This window comes from Canis lupus, chromosome 10, assembly GCF_011100685.1.
Source record: "Canis lupus familiaris isolate Mischka breed German Shepherd chromosome 10, alternate assembly UU_Cfam_GSD_1.0, whole genome shotgun sequence".
In the NCBI taxonomy this organism is placed as follows: Eukaryota; Metazoa; Chordata; class Mammalia; order Carnivora; family Canidae; genus Canis; species Canis lupus.
In genome coordinates, this window is record NC_049231.1 from 6148163 (window position 1) to 6160858 (window position 12696).

Genomic DNA, 12696 nt, shown 5'->3' on the forward strand with positions numbered 1-12696 from the left:
AGCCGCCGCCGCCGCCGCCGCCGCCCGGACGCCCGGCCCGGCCCGGCCTCCGCTTTACGGGGCTTTTGTTCCCGTCTCGCGTCGGGCCGGGGCGGGCGGGATGTGGGCACTTCCGGGCGGAGCGGGGAGCGCGGCGGCGGCGGCGGCGGCGGCGGCGGCGGCGGGGACGGTCTCCCGGAGCCGAGCGCCGCCTCTGCTCCCGGGGCGCGGCCGCGCGGCGCTGGGCGGGGCCGACGTGGCGGCGGAGGAAGGACGGAGGAGAGCGGCGGCCGCTCGGCTGGCGGCGGCCGGGCGCGCCGCCTCCCGACACCAGGGCCCTGGCTGAGGTAGTAGTTTGTGCTGTTGGTCGGGCTGTGACATTGCCCGCTGTGGAGATAACTGCGCAAGCTACTGCCTTGCTAGTGCTGGTGACGCTCGGCGCGGCGGACGACAATGGCCGGGCGCCCCTTTGTGTGGCGGGGCGCGGGGGCGGGGGCGGCCGCGGCCGGGAGCTCGGCGGGCGGGCGGGCGGCCTGCGGGGCGGCGGGGCTGCGAGCCGGGCCTGCCCGGGCGTGACGTGCCGCGGGCCGCGGCGGGAACTCGGGCGCCGGGCGGTGGGCGGTGGGCGGTGGGGGGCGCGGCCGCGGGGGGCGCGGGGTCGGGGCCGGCGGGGCGGGGCGGGGCTGGGCGGGGGGCCCGGGGGCCGGGGGCCCGGCTCGGGAGCGGTTCCGCTCGGCGGTGGCCGGAGTGTAGCGTCCGCGCCTCAGCAGCCGGGGGCCCTGAGGATGTGAACTTGAAGCGATGAAAAGTTTCTCTTTCAACTTTGAAACTCTTTGAATGAGAACATGGAATCCGCGGTGAACTGTACTTTTGAGGTTTTTTTTCCTTTCCTCCCCCCCCCCCCCCCACGTGTGAGACAAATAAATTCTCTCTCCGGTGTGCTGTGGCTTTTTTTTTTTTTTTTTCCTTTCCTCCCCCTTCTCCCTTGGAGTCCGGCGTCGGGCCCTCCCCGCCTCCCCCGCCCCCTCCCCTCCTCCCCCGCCCCCTCCCCTCCTCCCCTCCCCTCCTCCCCTCCTCCCCTTCCTCCTCCCCCGCCGTCTGGGCCGTTCTGCTGCGGGAGGGCAGCGTGTCGGGGGCCGGGCGGCGACCCCGGGTGACCCCGGCTGCCCCGGGGCGGGGGCGGGAAGGCGAGGCGGGTCGGTGGAGCGCGGTGGCGTCTGCCCCCCCCCCCCCCCCGCCCCCCAGGCTGCCTTTGACTTTCCAGAGCGCGTCTTGGATGGGACCAGTCACAGAACCTGCGGTTCGATTTTTTTGATGTTTCATTGGGGGGAAAAAAGGTGATTCGTTAAGAAAAAAAAAAACAAAACCGTGTGGGGGGTGCTCTAAGGAGAAAGGCCGCCGCCCGACGGAGCCCTCGGTGCGCTCGCAGGCGCGGGGCTGGAGCGCGGGCGCGGAGCCGAGGTCGGACGTCGGCCGGCCGGGCGCCGCGACCCTGGTGCCGGAGGACTGCAAGTTCAGGGCCCTGCTAAATGCCAGGGCGCCACGTCACCTCGGGATTCCTGGGGAAACGGAGAAAATCGTGCCCGGCCGCCGCCTCCCCGCCCCGGGGCAGCCCTGGAGGGTCAGCAGTGCCCCGCCTGCGACCAGAGGGGGCGGCTCCTGCGGCGGTCGGCGGGACTCTGGATCGGCCCTGCCGCCCGGGTACTCTGGCTCTCCTCTGTTTTGCGTTTCAGCCGTGACTCCGCATTGCCCACATGATGGGGACACTTTGGGGTCGTCAGCTGTCTGAGGGAACCCCCCCCCATACGTGTCTCTTGTTGCCTGAATTCCGGGAGGAGCCCCTGCTTCCCGCCAACGAACCTGTCCTGCCGCGGTCCTGGTCACGCTGCAGCCTCCAGTGTTCCCACCCCGCCATCCGCCTTTCGCTTTTCTGTTCCTCTGCACACCAGAGAAAAATTGCCTGTTGAACCTGTTTTGACTTTGTGACAATTTCCTACAAGATGAATTTGCCTTCTTATAAGTACAACTCAAGGTCCGGTATTTCTGACATTTATCTGGCACAATGAGCTTTTCGTTCAAGGCCTGGGTTTCAAGCACTTTTGGTAATTTGTATTAGCAAAGGCCACAGATGGGAAAGAATAAGGCATTACTTTGGGTGCTGGTCTCAAAGTTTCTGCCAGAGGAAAGATTGGGGTACGGTCATGACCTCTTGATGTCACCCTCAATTATTGGAAGCACGGGTATTAACTGTTTAGGGCACATCTGGAGAAGGGTCTTTGGAAACAGTTTTGCTTCAAATGCCCCAGAGTTAGAGTTCCTGATCTAGTCTTAACATATAAAAACTATGTTAATAAGCCATTTAAAAATAAAATTACTTTTGGGCAGGTAGACAAGACTGATGAGCAAGGGTGCACTCAAGACCCTGTCTTGGGGAGTAACCCCAAAAGAGTTGTTGCCAGAGGAACCTGACAGCAGAAGTTAGCTCTTCGGTGTATAGGAACCAGGTGCCAAGACGGCTGCAAGAATTCTTTGTGACTTTGTGTTTTCTCTCCATACCGCTTCGTACACCCCACCCTCTCCATCGTAAAGAAACGTGACAAGAGAATACTTCTCTGTAATTCTGCAATGAAAGGGAAGTAGGACCATCGTCGTCAAAAATAAGTTAGAATCAACGACCATTTGTGTAAAAATCTAAAAAGCCCTGGAACCGTTGATTACCTAGACAATCAAGGCAAAAATATTAAAATCACCTGAACGATTGTCTAATACAATTCATTAAGTGTTTCTGTTAAATCATCCTGGTTGGGCATCATGGGGAAAGCAGAAAAATTGTGTGACTAGGTCGCATCCCCAACGGAACAGGCGGTTAGAAAGATACCACATGAAGTGCTTAATCAAGACGTGGACGGGTGGGAAAAGCATTGGTGACCTAGTTCACTTTTGAGACCTGGCAGGAAAGTGGAGGTGGAGGCCTGTTGCACACTTAGACTGGCTCTCGTAGCTTAGAGAAGGCTCTCGATTAAGTTCATTGCCTCTGGTGGCAAGGTGGAATTGGGATCTTGGAGGTGAGTGACAGCAGTTGTACTGGGCGATCCTCTGGGTGGCTGACACTTCAGTTTAGCCTTGGCTGCTACTAATATGCTGGGGCTGTCCCCTGAATTAGTTTAAGAGAAATAATACTAGCTTTACTTTGTAGTCTGCTTGCTTATGTCAGGTTGAGAGTTGTGTATGTTTTTGGTTAGTTTAAATTTTCATTTTACAGTTATCTTTTTTATTTTTATTTTATTTTTATTTATGATAGTCACAGAGAGAGAGAGAGAGAGAGAGAGGGAGGGAGGGAGGGAGGGAAAGACACAGGCAGAGGGAGAAGCAGGCTCCATGCACCAGGAGCTCGATGTGGGCTTCGATCCCGGGTCTCCAGGATCGTGCCCTGGGCCAAAGGCAGGCACCAAACCGCTGTACCACCCAGGGATCCCTACAGTTATCTTTTTTAAAAGTGCCGTTTGGTTCGGATGTAATGGAATTGTGCCTACACACTTTTCCGGCTACTCAATTTGAATAGGATCCTTTACGCTACACTGTTGACACCTAATGATACAAAGTTGGCCTTTAATTATATATCAAATAGGAGCAAACCTAAGATAAAAGTCTTGTGTTGGTTTTAAAGGATAAATTCTTAGTTCTCCTTTTCAACCTCAAACACCACTTTCTGAAAAGACACCATTTGCTTTTAGTTAGGTTTCAAATTCTGTTACTTCTATAATGATAAAATTGGGAGTGTTTTGTCACGCAGATCCAGGTCTCTCGGGAGGCCAAATAGCGTCAAATGTCACGGAACAGTCATATAAATTAAGGACTAAGAAGTGCCTGTGGACGTTGGTAATTTAGGTAATTCGTGTAGTTGTAATGCTGTGTTTTATAGATGAAAAATCTCACTGCTCTCTGGTTGAGTAACAAGCCACAACTATGTGCATTTCATACCACTTTGAACATAACAAAAAAGTATTAAGATTCAGAGGTTGCTGTTTCATTCAGCTGGTTGCACGTAGTATATTTAAAAGCCCCTAGTAAGCAGAAAAGCATGTAGATACAAGGAATGGGCTAATTGTCATAGTAGTAACATGAACTTGAGGTTACCCGATTAGACGGCACAAACAGCTGACTAAACTCTTAAAAAAACAAATAAGCTAATGGGATATATTTTCCTGTTTTTAGAGGAACATTATATACTATTTAATGAGACTTCAGGTGATTTGTCAGAATAAGAATCCTATCTCCCTTTACTTTCTTTTTTAGTGAATGAAAGTCATGCAGAAGAAGTAACTTCTAGGTAAATCCATTCATTCTAGTTATGTAACAAATATGTCGTGTACCTACTGTGTACCAGGCAGTGGGGCTGCACGGAAGGCTAAAATGAACAAATCTTTGGCCTTGATGGAATGCACATTCTAACAGAAATTTCTGATAGTCTTTTGATGATAGTAACATGTTGTGAACCTTATCCAGTGGGCCACAGGGGTTGTTTTCCGACTTGAGTTCCACTCGGGAACCTACTGTAGAGCCCTTGCACTAGAATCACTAGTGGTATTGTGGTTATATTTTTAAAAAAATAAAAGCCATTTTTTCCCTTCAGTTTTTGTTGCAATTGTACCTTTGTTTAAAAAAAAAAAAAACAAAGATTCAGTCTTACCAGAGCAGCAGAAAATGTAATGTCTGGCTCTGCAGTCTTTGAGAATTCTCCAGGGCCCTGAGGTATCCCATACTGGGGGATGTATGTTCCAAACATTGTAGGAGATCAAAGAAGCAAGAGTGCACTACCAGTAGAGTGTGGAGCCGGCCTCAGAGAATGCTTGTCTCTGCAGCCGAGGTGTTGGGTGGTTGTGATGGTGCAGGTCAGGGACAGCTGATGATGAGCCTTGCAGGGACCGAGTGCAGGAGAGAAAGAATCAAGTATTTCTCCTGCATTGCACAAACTATACTTCAGGGTAGCTAAATGCTTGCGAAGGACATTTTCTCATTCTCCTATGATTCCAGCTTACAGATGCAGGTGGCATGATACAAGTAGGATGGTACCATTTCCCAGCGGCGAATGAACCAAGCTAGGCTTCTCCAGTGGCTGGGAAAGCTATTCAGGGCAATGCTGATGGGGAGCACGGATCAGGCTGACGGCACCTGAACCCCCCTGATCAGTCTCCACCTAACCTCCTTTGCACCCACGGTGTTGGAGTAGAAGCACAGAACACTGTCCGTGAAATTCAGGTAATTGAACTTGACTCTCCTTCAGCTTCTAGATCCGACTGCTGATTAATAGGAAATTTAAGACAGAGGAACATTTACATCATCACAGGGTTTGCAATTAGCAAAATACACACCGATAAATTGTCCATGACAAATGACCTGGTCTCCCCCTTCCCCCCCAAAAAAATTGTTTTTCAAGAAAAAAGGGAAGGAGAACCTATAGGTTAAAACCTTTTTCTGAAACTGTTGAGATCACCTTTGTAGCAAATCACCATGGCTCTTGTATACATTATACCATAGGAAATACACGATTCACATCATGTCACATCAAAACCAAGGAGAGCTTAAACAGGCAAGATGAGGATCAGGAGCCTGTGTACTTTATTATTCCTGATGCAGGGCAGCCCTGGTGGCTCAGCAGTTTAGCGCTGCCTTCAGTCCAGGTCGTGATCCTGGAGCCCCGGGAACAAGTCCCACGATGTGTCTCACGACGGGCTCCCTGCAGGGAGCCTGCTTCTCCCTCTGCCTATGTCTGCCCTTCTTCCTCTCTCTCTGTGTTTCTCACGAATAAATAAATAAAATATTAAAAAAAATTATTCCTGATGCACCTCTTCTTGCACCTCCCTCTACCCACACAGATAGTTTTCTTTATAGTCTCAATCTTTGTGAACTGAGGGGCATGTCTTCAAACATCCCACGTGAAGAGAGGACTGGTGGCGAATTGGATTCCTTCATACCTGAAACTGACAGCTCTCTGGAGAACACATGAGAGTTTCTGGGCTGACGTCATTACCTGCTGGACTGAGATTTCCAGCCTCCCACATATTTCTTCTTAATTATGACTCCGTTTTCCTCTCCTGTTAGGACTTTCATTTTTCTCTGTCCTTCATTCTACTAGCTCAGGTATCACCTTGTATTTTCAATCCATTTTGTTTGCTTTTTTTTTTTTTAATTGAGGTATAATTGACCTATAACATTAGTTTCAGATATATAGCATGATTCCATATCTGTGTATGTGGCAAACACCAGGACAAGTCTATTAACATCCCTCACTATGCAGAGCTACAAACAAATTTTTTTTTCTTGTGACAAGATTTACTCTCAGCAACTTCGATTACACAACACAGCATACATGATTAACTGTAGTCACTGTGCTGTACATTACATCCTCGGGACTTATTTATTTTATAGATGGAAGTAACTTTTGACTTCTCCTCTCATTTTGTCTGTGCCTGACCTCTGTCAACCTCCAATCTGTTCTCTGGATCTGTGAGCTCAGTTTTTTTTGGGTGTGTGTGTTTTAAGATTCCACGTATAAACAAGATCATATTGTATATATGTCGTTCCCTGAGTGACTTACTTCACTTAGCATAATGCCATTAAGGTTGGTGGTGTTGCAAATGGCAAGATTTCCTTCTTTTTTTTATGATGGAGTAATAGTCCATTACATCCATATATATCAGGTTTTCTTTAACTGTTCATGTACCGATCAATGCTTGGGTTTGTCCGTATCTTGGCTATTGTAAATAATGTTACAGTGAACATGGGGTGCATATATCTTTTTGAGTTCATGTTTTCATTTCTGTTAAACTCACCAAGAGACCTAGCAGTCCTTTGCAATGTGCAGAACTCATCTGGATTCTGATTTAATCAATACAAAAATATTTCTAAGTCTCCTGTAGTGATTTAAATACCGATCATCTGAAGTTAAAGAACTGTTAATATTTGATAACATTATCCTAGTTGTGTTTTTATTTATTTTTTATTTTTTTAAAGATTTTATTTATTTATTCATGATAGACACAGGGAGAGAGAGAGAGAGAGAGAGAGAGAGAGAGAGAGAGGCAGAAAGAGAAGCAGGCTCCATGCCGGGAGCCTGATGTGGGACTTGATCCTGGGGCTCCAGGATCATGCCCCGGGCCAAAGGCAGGCACTAAACCACTGAGCCACCCAGGGATCCCCTAGTTGTGTTTTTAAAAGCTACTTTTAGGATATGCATATAGAGAATTTACCAGTGAAGGGATATGATGTATAGAATTTGCTTTATGCTTCAGACTCACCCATGGTCTGCAGGAGGCATGTACATGGATGGGAGGATATGTGAAAGAAGCTTGCCCTTGTGTTGGCGTTTGTTGAGCCTGGGTGACAGAGAGGTTTATTTCTTTTTAAACTGAAGTGTAGTTGACATACAGTATTATATTAGTTGCAGGTGTACAACATAGTGATCTGGCGACTATATACATTGTGAAATGCTCACCACGGTAGGTGTAGTCGCCATCTGTCACCACACAAAGTTACTACAGTATTAGTCACTATGCTGTATACCTCTCATCCCCGTGACTTATTTATTCTATAACTGGAAGTTTGTACCTCTTAATCTTACCCTTCATCTATTTTGCCCATTTTCCCAGTCCCCCTCCCGCCCGCCTTTCTGGCAATCCCTCATTTTCCGTATTTGTCAATCTGTTTTTGCTGTTAGATCCCGCATTCAAGTGAAACATATTTGTCTTTCTCTGTGTGACGTGGTTCACTTAGCATAACTCCCTTTATGTCCATCCATGTTGTCATGAATGGCAAGACTGATGGCTGAGTGGTAGTCCATTGTGTAGACATACATCTGTCTTATCCATTCACCTATTGATGGACGCTCAGGCTGCTTGCATAGCTTGGCTTTTGTGAATAATGCAGTGAACATAAGGGTGAACATATATTTTTGAGTGAGTGTTTTTATTTTCCTTGGGTAAATAGCCAGAAGTGCGATTACCGGATCATTTGGTGTTTGTCTTTAATTTTTTGAAGAGCCTCCCTGTGCTTTTCCACAATAGTTGCACCAGTTTGTATTCCCACCAACAGTGCACGAAGGCTCCTTTTTCTGTACATCCTCACTAACACTTATCTCTTGTCTGTTTGATATAGCCATTCTGACAGATGTGAGGTGATATCTCATTGTGGTTTTGACTTGAATTTCCCTGATGATGAGTAATGTTTTCACGTGAGCATCTTTTCATGCGTCTGCCTGCCATCTTTATGTCATCTTTGGAAAAACGTGTGTTTGAGTCCTGTGTCCATTTTTAATTGGATTATTTGTTTTTTTAATGCTGAGTTGCATGATTTCGGTATATAGCTTGGATATTAACCCCTTATCAGATATACCATTTGCAAATATCACGTCTCATTTAGTAGGCTGCAGTTTTGTTTCGATGATGGTTTCCTTTGCTGTGCAAAAGCTTTTTAGTTTGATGAAAGTCCTGATTGTTTATTTTTGCTTTGGTTTCCCTTGTCTGAGAAGACAGATACAGAAAAATATTACTAAGGCTGATACACAGAAGTTTACTGCAACAGAGCAGTTCTTTATACTAATTCTACTTTTCTGTATGTTTGGAAGTTTCCATAATAAAAAACTAAAAAATAACAAGGAAACAGAACAAGAGAAAAAAAAGAATTCTGTAGTTGAAAGAGAATCAAAGGGAAGAATGAGAACTCCCAGCATTCCACACAAAAATTAATAGGATGAAGTGTTCTGGGGGGGGCATCCTCCCAGACTGCTTTGAAATATCACCTCGAACTCTATCACAGGATCAATCCATTTTCCTTATGATCCAGATCAAATTTGTTGACTTGTACAATGAAAGTTCACACACACCCACTGCAAGAATACTACTGTTTAAGTGTATCTGTTTAATTCTAATTTTAATTTAATTCTCTAATGGGAATAGGATAAGGGATGTGTTTAGAACCTGCACTATTAAGTGTTCTGTATGTACAAAATAATTGCTCTAATGTTACCCTATTAATCTTAAAAACTTCCCATTTTTAAATATTGGCATTTTGCCAGTTCTGTAGCCTTTTTGTAGTGTTAATAGCATCCTTTAAGAGAAAAAAAAAAAAAAAATCTCTAGGACGCCTGGGTGGCTCAGCAGTTCAGCATCTGCCTTCAGCCCAGGGCGTGATCCTGGGGTCCTGGGATCAAGTCCCAATCAGGCTCCCCGCATGGAGCCTGCTTCTCCCCCTGCCTGTGTCTCTGCCTCTCTCTGTGTCTCTCATGAATAAATAAATAAAATGTTAAAAAAAAAATCTAAAACGAGTATTCTAAGCTAAAACGATTTGAAAATACTTTTTTGGGGGGGCTTCAACTTTCATTAAGATTAGTTTGTTCCATTTTAAATGATCAGCTATAATTGTTCTAGCATTTATTTATTAGATTTTTGTATCTCTACTTAAAAAAACTATTCCTTAATTTTTACTACATGTATGTTTTATCAATATATAGTATACAGTGTTCCCACTAAGCCATGTTAACTTTTAGTAGTTATAGTTGACCCTTGATCACCATGGGGGCTAGGGGTGCCAACCCCCCGTGCAGCTGAAATCCATGTATAACTTTTGATTCCCCAAAGCTTAACTACCAATAGCCTGCTATTGCCTGGAAGCCTGATAACATAAACAGTCAATTAACACATATTTGTATGTTATATGTATTATATACTGCATTCTTAAAGTAAGCTAGGGAAAAGAAGATGTTAAGAAAATCATAAGGGAAAATATGTTTACTGTACTGTATTTATATTTAAAAAATCTACCTATGAGTGGACTTGCAGTTTAAACCTGTGTTCAAGGATCACCTGTAGTCGATTGTCCTCTACCTAAACCATATTATTAAGGTAATACTCTAAATAGTGCTATTCTTTGGATATATTAGCACACTGCAAAGGTTAAGTTGTCAGTTGTACTATTTGCTTTGGGTCGAAAAGAAACAATGGTTTTGTGTTTTACCATTACAGAAATCATCAGGTTACTGAACACCCACCACGTACCAGGGATACACACATGTATATAAATAATATTATTGAAGGAAAACAACTCATTAAAGCATTATAGATGTCATAATTCTTTCAATTTAGAAATACTGTCAATATTAAATAGTTTTAATTTCCAAGTATGCATCCTACTGGCTTGTAACTTAGTACCTTTTTCTCTGTGGAAACTTAGCAAACCACTATCTGGACTCAGTTTTAGATTTTGAAATTATCCGTGACCTTACCTACTACAGACATGGGCATTTTCCATTTTAACCCTGGGGTTTCAGTTGTCTTTGAGTAATATTAATAATTATTATGTGTATCGATGTTACAACTACTAATACCTTCCCTAACCGCTGGTGAGGGTTAAGCCCGATGGAGTTCATTATGCTCAAACTGACTGTTCCTTAAACTCCACCCGATTTTGTGTTATGACCCCTTCCTTGTCATTTGAGTTTCTTATTACCATTTTTTTCTTTTTTCTTGTTACCATTTTTTAAAAAAGATTTTTATTTATTCATAAGAGACACGGAGAGAGGGAGAGAGGCAGAGATACAGGCAGAGGTTGAGAAGCAGGCTCCGTGCAGGGAAGCCCAATGTGGGACTCGATCCCGGGACTCCAGGATCACGCCCTGGGCCACAGGCAGACGCTAAACTGCTTAGCCACCCAGGGATCCCGTCTTGTTATTGTTTTATTTTAGGGAATCAAAGCCACCATTCCCACAGTTAGACATTCTCTAGTAATCGAGTCATACCATAAGTAGAGAGATTCCAGAAGCAGAAAGGTCCACCACTCCCACAGACATCACACACTTTATCCCAAACGTTAGTATGCAAGTTCCAAAATGACTTTTGGGCATTTGGGTCCGACGTTCATTTTTCTTTCATCATAACCTGCCCGCCCCGTGTCTTTTTCCCAGTGTTTTTGTGACTATGCAAAAACAATATTCCCCTTTTCCAAAAAAATAAAAAAAAACAGTTGGAGGTATAAAGGTGGTTGTGATGTCAGGTTTCGTGTATATTTTTAACATCAGAAAAGGTGAGCAAGAAAACGCAGCTGGTGGTCTTACAGGTGCATATGTGGTGTGCAGTTATGTTGAAAGGCACGCATTCGAGTGAGGCTACGTGGAAAGTCATCTTGGGGGACAGGTGGAGTTTTGAAGTGCTAAGAAAATAATTGAATGAAACTAGGGCCATAAAATTGCCAGAAAGAATGTTGGCTGAATCCTCCAAGGTTTTAGGAGCTCTGGGCATAGAAAAGCCCTAAGAGTGAGAATGAGATCAAGTTGAACACCAGAGCTGAACCCCTAGATGAATTTTGGGGAAAGGAGGGACTTTCGGGAAAGATGAAAAAGGAGCTAGGATCATTCACTCACTCATTTTTTAAAATTTGTATATTTATTAGGTATCAAGATGAATAAGAAATACGTCCTGGCCTCAGGGAACTTTCCTAGGTGAGGAAATAGATGTGTGTAAATACCAAAGCAGAATAGAATAGATGCTGTTTGGATCTCCCTGGGGCAGGGGTGCCTTGGGCTGCAGAGCACTGATCAGGGACGTGAGCAGGAATCAGTACAAGACACAGGAATAAGCATGTTCTCAAGATGATAAGAATGACGGAATGGGCATTTCTGGATATAAGAATGGCATGAGAAAAGTTACACAAAAGGGCATAGACTTTCAAGGACCATATAGTCTAACGTAGACGTTCTACAGGAATCGGGCCAGGACATGGGTGGTGGTGTAAAGAAAGCGGCTGGAAGTAGAGAATGGGTGGCATCATGAGTGACCTGCGCGAGGAAGGAATTTATTACTACTCTCTCTCTTTCTTTTTTTTTAGTTTTGAGATATAATCTGATGTATAGCATTAGATTAGTTTCAGGTATTTAATAAGTGATCTGTATGTATAATCGCAAAATCATCACCACACTGTGCTAGTTAACATTTGTCACCCTACACAGGTAACATCTTTTTGTGTGTGTGTGATTTACTATCTAGTAACTTTCAAATATGCAATACAGTATTAATTCTATTCATCATTGCATTCCCAGGACTTACTTCTGTTGTAACTGGATGTCTGTACCTTTTGACCCCCTTCACCCGTTTCACCCGTTACCCACCCTCTGCCTCTGGCAACCACCAGTCTGTTCTCTGTATCTATGAATTCATCCTAAAAAGTCAATTTATAGATTCCACATTTAAATGAGATCATATAGTATTTGTCTTTCTCTGACTTATTTTACTTATAATGCCTTCAGGGTCCATCTATGTTGTCACAAGTGGCAAGACTTCATTATTTTTTATGGCTGAATAATTCTGTGTGTGTGTGTGTATGTGTGTGTGTGTGTGTGTATACACCTTTCTTCATTCATCTGTCCATGAACATTTAAATTGTTTCCATGTCTTGGCTATTGTAAGTAATGCTACATGTTCACTGTACATGAACATGAGGGTGCATATGTCTTTTTGAGTTAGTGTTTGTTTTCTTCAGTTAAATACCCAGAAGTGGAATTGCTGGATCACACGGTAGTTCCATATTTAATTTTTTGAGGAACTCCGTACTGTTTTCACAGTGGCAGCACCAATTTACATTCTTACTAATAGTGCATGAGGGTTCTCTTTTCTCCACATTCTCACCAACACTTGTTATTTCTTATCTTCTTGGTACTGGCCATTCTGA